This window comes from Gossypium arboreum, chromosome 6, assembly GCF_025698485.1.
Source record: "Gossypium arboreum isolate Shixiya-1 chromosome 6, ASM2569848v2, whole genome shotgun sequence".
NCBI lineage: Eukaryota > Viridiplantae > Streptophyta > Magnoliopsida > Malvales > Malvaceae > Gossypium > Gossypium arboreum.
In genome coordinates, this window is record NC_069075.1 from 51,819,140 (window position 1) to 51,825,858 (window position 6,719).

Sequence of the window (6,719 nt, forward strand, 5' to 3'; positions counted from 1 at the left end):
TACCATAAATTATCCAGAAAGAATTAGGAGTCATTCCTTATATGTACAGATTCCATTTTGAGTCTAGTTTCATTAGAAACAAACGGAACCAGTATTAAAGCCCTGTAAAGAGAGATATTCAAGTTGTAACGCGCGAAGGGCAGAGCAGTCGATCCCTGTAATATGGGTGACTTTAACTAATAAACTGTACTAATTGGCCCAACCAAAAATTCTAAAAATAAATCCATGGATGGGTATATGAGTCTAAATTCAGGGAAAATTTACGAAACCAGTTTCTGAGTTTTGAAACTCGAGATATGATTTTTAAGGCGACGGTGATGCAGTTTTCCAGCCTGACTGGTAATGTCAAATTGGTTGGTATCTTGAGAGGATTTGGCCGTTAACCCCTCGTGTCCGACACCGGCGTCGGTCACGAGTTAGGGGTGTTACAGAAATAGCCATCATACATCGTTGAAATGTAGAGAGTGTATTACATAAACAAAATGGAGGGCGTCTACATGCGAATGTACCGTACGAGCATGTAAATGTTGTTTTGTGTTGATCCTCTGGTGCTACTGTGATCTGATTATACCCTGAGTATCCATCGAGAAAATAGTAATAGTCTCACCCCGTGAGTCTATCTAGCATCTGGTCCAAGAACTACAAATGAAAATGATCTTTCCTAGTCGCCTTATTCAACTTTTGGTAATCTATGCAAATTCTCCATCTCGTAACCATTCTGGTCGGTATTAATTCATTATTCTCATTCTCAATGATTGTAATACCTCATTTCTTTAGCATACACTGGACCGAACTTACCCATGAACTATCTGAGATGGGATAAATTATACCCGAATCTAACTGTTTTATGATCTCTTTCTTTACCACATCCTTCATAATGGGGTCCAGTCTTTGTTTTCTATCAATCATTCCTTTCTCACCATATTCTAGGATAATTTTGTTCATGCAAATGGATAGGCTAATACAATAGATATCGGCTATAGTCCATCTGATAGCCTTCTTGAATTGTTTCAACACTAAAATGAGTTTCTATTCCTGCTTTTCAGTTAACTCTTCTGAAATAATCACAGACAAAGTCAAAGCATTACCTAAATAGACATATTTTAAATATGAAAGAAATTCCTTCAAGTTCTAATTTAGGTGGCTTTTCTATCGACACTTTTGGTTGAACATAATCTCTACTTTCTAATTCCAAGTATTCAAAACTTGATTGTGGATTAAATCCCTTCAAGTTTGCTTCTAGCAAAGTTAAGTATTCCTCTCCCTCTTCATCACTTGGAGGGTCTGACATGAAAACTTGTTCCAATGGGTCCTCAACAGAGTTGAGTTCCCATTCCATGACTAATTCTTTTAACTTAGATACTACAAAACAATCGTCAACTATGTCAGGAAATCACATAGATTTAAAAACATCAAACGTTACATGATCGTCTTGAACATGCGTCGTAAGCTCTCTCTTCTGCACATCTATAAGAGTCCTTCCAGTTGTTAGGAAAGGCCTTCCTAAGATGATTGGCACCTCTTTATCTAGTTCAAAGTCTAAGATAACAAAGTCAGTAGGGAAAATAAATTTATCTACATGTACCAATACATCCTCAATTTTTCCTTCTAGGTGTGCTAAGGATCGATCTGCTAACTAAAGTCAGATCGTAGTAGGTCTAGCTTCACCTATACCTAACTTTCTGAATATGGACATAGGCATCAGGTTGATGCTCACACCCAAATCACATAGTGCCTTACCACAATAAGTTGTTCCAATGTTAGAAGGTATGTTAAAACATTTAGAGTCTTTCAATTTTGGCGGTAGTTTATCTTGAAGATATGCGCTGCATTCCTTTGTTAGAGCCATCATCTCAAATTTTCTAAGTCTTCATTTCTTAAACAAGATATCCTTCATAAATTTGACGTAGTTTGGAATCTGCTCAAGTGCTTCTACTAACAAAATGTTGATATCAAGTTTCTTGAGTATGTCTAAGAACTTCCTGAACTCAACTTCCTACTTCTACTTTTGAAGTCTTTGAGGGTAGGGTGGTGGAAGATTCTTAACTTGAACTGGGCACTTCGTCTATTATGGCACTTCTACATCTAACAAAGGTGTTAGTTTATCAGAATTGACTAGGTCAGAAGTTACCTTATCAGATTTTACAGATTTCAATTCTGATGAGGTTGGATTTTCAAAACGTGATTGAACTTTCACTTTATCTCGAGCATCAGCTGGCTCTTGCTCAACTTCAATAGTGTTGGGCTCTAACGCCCTTCCGCTCCTTAGTGTCAATTCTTTACAATGCTCTTTCCCAGAATTTCTTAGATTCTCCATATCACTAGGCAAAGTGCCTTGTGGTCAGTTCCTAAGTTCAGTTGCAAGTTGACCTACTTCATTCTCCAAATTTCTTAAAGTTGTGTCATTCTTTGCCATATATGCCTTCAATAGGTTCTTTAGGCTATTAGAAGGTTCAGCTTGTGGTGGTTTCTAAACTTGTTGGGTAAATACAAGTGGTTGGGTTAATCTAGGTTGTGCATAAGTGTTACTAGGTCTAACCCCTTGGTTACTCCAAGATAAATTAGCGAGATTTCGATAAGATGAGTTATAGAAATTGGATTGAAATCTTTGTCTTCATCGATTCTACTCTTGGTTTTGATTACCCATGTAATATATAGATTTTGGGTTTGACGGGCATTCTTCAAACAAGTGTCCTTCCCCACAATAAAAATAAGCTACATTTTCGAATTGATTTGATGGCTGAGCTACAAAATTATTTAACCTATTAGTAGTAAAGTTTTTAAGCATTAAGGATATCGAAGATACCTGATATACAAGTGAAGTGAGAGTTTCCACTTCATGTACTCTAGTGACTCGTCTTCCTAACTCTAATCAGTTTATAATTTTTGATAGGAATCCTTTCGATGATTTCATAAGCCTCATTATAAGACTTAGAAAGGAGAGCACCATTGACAGAAGTATTCACTACCATCCTCGTGTGAGCATTTGGACCATTATAGAACGTCTTTAATTGGATGCAATGAGGGATTCTGTGATGAGGGCATCTTCATAATAGTTCTTTAAACCTTTCTCGCGCCTCATACAAGGACTCGTCATCCATCTGTTGGAAGGTAGCGATCTCGTTCCTCAACTTCGCATTCTTGCTAGGTGGGAAGTACTTCATAAGGAATCATTCTACTAACTCTTACCATGTGGTAATGGAATTTGGTGGCAATGAGTTCAACCAGGTTTGAGCTCTATCCCTTAGTGAGTATGGGAATAACTTTAATCGTAGTGCATCTTCAGGTACTCCCGCAAATTTGAAAGAATCGCTCACCTCCATAAACAATCTTAAGTGAAGGTGAGGATCTTCGGTAGGCATTCCACTGAATTGACCCACTATCTGAACATTTAGAACATGACTGGCTTCAGTTCAAATCGGAGCCTTAAGTTTGGGTCTCCTAATGTCTGGATTAATCTTATGAAACAATGGCACAACGTACTATCTTAAGGCTCTATCCCTATCATCAACAATAAGGATTGGATTTTGAGCATGAGTTCTTCTGTTTCTTTGATTCTGATTTTCAAAGTTCATCTCTTCGATCCTTCTCTGAACTACTTGTTTTCTACTTTGTTGAAAAGTCCTTTCAATTTTAGGATCTAAGGGGATTAAATCGATAATTTGATCAATACTCATAAACACCTAAAACAATCACAGAAAATATGATTAAATTAAAATTAAACAAAAAAATAAACAAAAATGTAAAATTAACAATTTCACAAAATAGTTTCTTTTAAAACAGTTCCTGACAACGGCGCCAAAAACTTGGAATGACGGAAATGTGCAAGTGTACACAATCGTAACAAGTAATAAAGTGACAAGTATTGTTAAGTTATTGTACCCACAGGGACTGTGCAAGTGAATATTTATGAAATGTAAAATTCAACAATTTGGTGGAGGAAAAATATATTGATTTGAAGTGGTGAAATAAAAACTAAAAAATTAACTCAGTACTAACAAAGAAAATAAAAAATAAAATTCCAATGCACAATTTCTAAAATTGAGTTTAATCAATATGACAAAAATGTGTTAGATCAATTTTATTATTTAACTTAGAATAATTAAAGCTGTGTTCATGTTGTTACGAATAATTTCACAGCATCTTGGTAAATTGCTAACTAATGCACATACTCACATATTAAAACTCATTAATCTCTTGAACATATTTCTATGCCAATGCAAACAATTAATCAAATTCTAATAAGAAAGTATAAGATTAAGTGAGGTAACAAAATATCGCTATATTGAAACAATTTAATCACAATAATCTTGCAAGTTATGCAAGGTTAATGTATTTTTTAATATCGTTGCTAATTTAACATTCAACTACCTTAGAAGATTACACATGCATCAATTAAATATTGTATCAATTAATTATAATTTCAATTCGGTTAATAATTAATTCAATTTCTACATTACAATTAAAATATAAGCATAACGTAGGCATGGTTTGTAACACCCCGTACCCAAGTCCGTTACCGGAATCGGACACAAGGTGCACACAGACTTAACTATTTTCACAGTCCATTTAGAAATTTCCAGACTAGCTGGTCACTGCGTCACTGTCGCCTTAAAAATCATATCTTGAGTTTCAAAGCTCGAAAATTTGTTTTGTAATTTTTCCCTGAAATTAGACTCATATGTCCATCTACAGATTTTTTTCTAGAATTTTTGGTCAAGCCAATTAGTACAGTTTATTAGTTAAATTCTCCCCTATTCCAGGGTTCGACTACACTGACCTTCGTGCGTTACGAATTGAATATCTCCTTGTACAGGGATTTAATACTGATGCAGTTTGTTTTTATATAAACTAGACTCAGAGAGGAATCTATACATATATGGCATGACTCCTAATTATCTCTGGTTAATTTACAATGAATTTCCAAAGTCGGAACAGGGGATCCAGAAACCGTTCTGGCCCTGTTTCACGAGAACTTTAATATCGCTTAACATATAACTCATATGACCGTTTCGTTTCTTCCATATGAAAGTAGAGTCATCAAAGTTCATTTACATAATTTATTCACTATTTAATACCATTCCTACTATTTTTAGTGATTTTTCACATCCACATCACTGCTGCTGTCAGCATCTGCCTTTAAGGTAGGCTTTACCTATTTCATGATTTCCATGATTCAATTGGCCCTTTTTGCATACATAGCACAAAGTGTGATCATGATTAACCATTCCAATGGCTAATCGTTTCAAAACAATTCCATACCTCATAATGATCAACATACAAACGATTATGGTACTATGCTAAAAACGTATATAAGCCATTTTCGCATGGCTATCCAAGTTTACACAAAACCGAAAGGTACATGACCTTCAACAAAAGGGTAGTCCTATACATGCCATTTCAAAGTTCAACCAAAATTGTACCAAAATGGGGCTTTGATAGTGTGGGAGACTTCGACTTCCAAAAATCCCGAGTCCGATAGCTGACGAGCCAAAATCTATAAACAAAGAAACAGTGTAACACCCTTACCCGCTATCGCTGTTTAACAGATACAAGGTATTACCGTAACATAACACATACCATTAAACATAACCAAAATATAAATATGTCATCCAATTTGATAGTGCATCGTATAATATATGTCTTGAACAATATTAGCCAACTTTAATGGCTTGTACAAATTAGCTGGTTGAGTATCAGTAACTAATATTTTAAACCTAGACAAATATGACACGTAACAAAATAATTAAGCCTACTATACATGCCATAATTCAAAACGTTTAGTTCAAATACCCTAAAGTATGATAGTGCGGGTAGATCTTCACGATCCTTAACTCCTGAGCAAGCCGAAGAACACTATAAGACAAAAGAGAGAAACAAAGTAAGCTTATAGCTTAGTAAGTAAGTATGTAAATACTAATAAAAAAAATCTAACATGTTTACACAACAATTCAAGTATATCTACTTTAACTTCACTATTCATTCCACTTTGATTAAGCTGTCTCTGCTGCGTCATATTCACTAAATAAATCATAACTCGAGTTACAAAACTCAAAATTCAAATCCGTAAAATTTCCTGAATCTAGACTCATAAAGCTTTTCGCTAATTTTTTCTATAATTTTGGTTCAGCCGATTAGTACAGTTTATTAGTTAAAGTTTCCCTGTTACACAGCTCGACTGATCTGACCTCTGTTCACTACAAATTGAATTTCTCTAAGTACACAATTCAAACAACCCTGAAGTCTATTTCATTTAAAACTAGTCTCAATAAGGAATTTATGCATGTAAACTATATTTCTTAATTTGCTTTGTACAATTTTTAATGATTTTTCAAAGTTGGAACAGGGATCACGTATTCATCCTGAGCAAGTCACATACAATTGTAAATATCTCAAAATATAGAATTCCTTTGCTTGCTCTGTTTCTTTTATATGAAAGTAGACTCATTAAACTTTAATTTCACATCTCATTCAACCTCTAATTATATTCCTCCTATTTTTGGTGATTTTTAAAATCACGTCACTGCTACCATCTAAAAACAGTTTTAATGCTAATTTCACTCTTTCACACATTCTTTATGCTAACCTCATTTTATCTTATATATGTATATACCACAAATCATTTTCACCACATTTCATTCACCATAAGTGTAGGTCCAAACCACAATATCACCACAAAACCATCCCGTTGAACAATTCGGATCAATCCTCGATATTTA

At 34.7% G+C, this 6,719-nt stretch overlaps 1 non-coding gene across 1 annotated transcript; it reads left to right on the forward strand.

Annotated features, from left to right (window-relative positions):
- The first annotated feature begins 3,027 nt into the window (after positions 1 to 3,027).
- On the forward strand, positions 3,028 to 3,134 carry LOC128294316 (small nucleolar RNA R71). Its single transcript, XR_008284629.1, has one exon. It is a non-coding gene; the product is annotated as a small nucleolar RNA R71 (small nucleolar RNA).
- Positions 3,135 to 6,719: the final 3,585 nt, after the last annotated feature.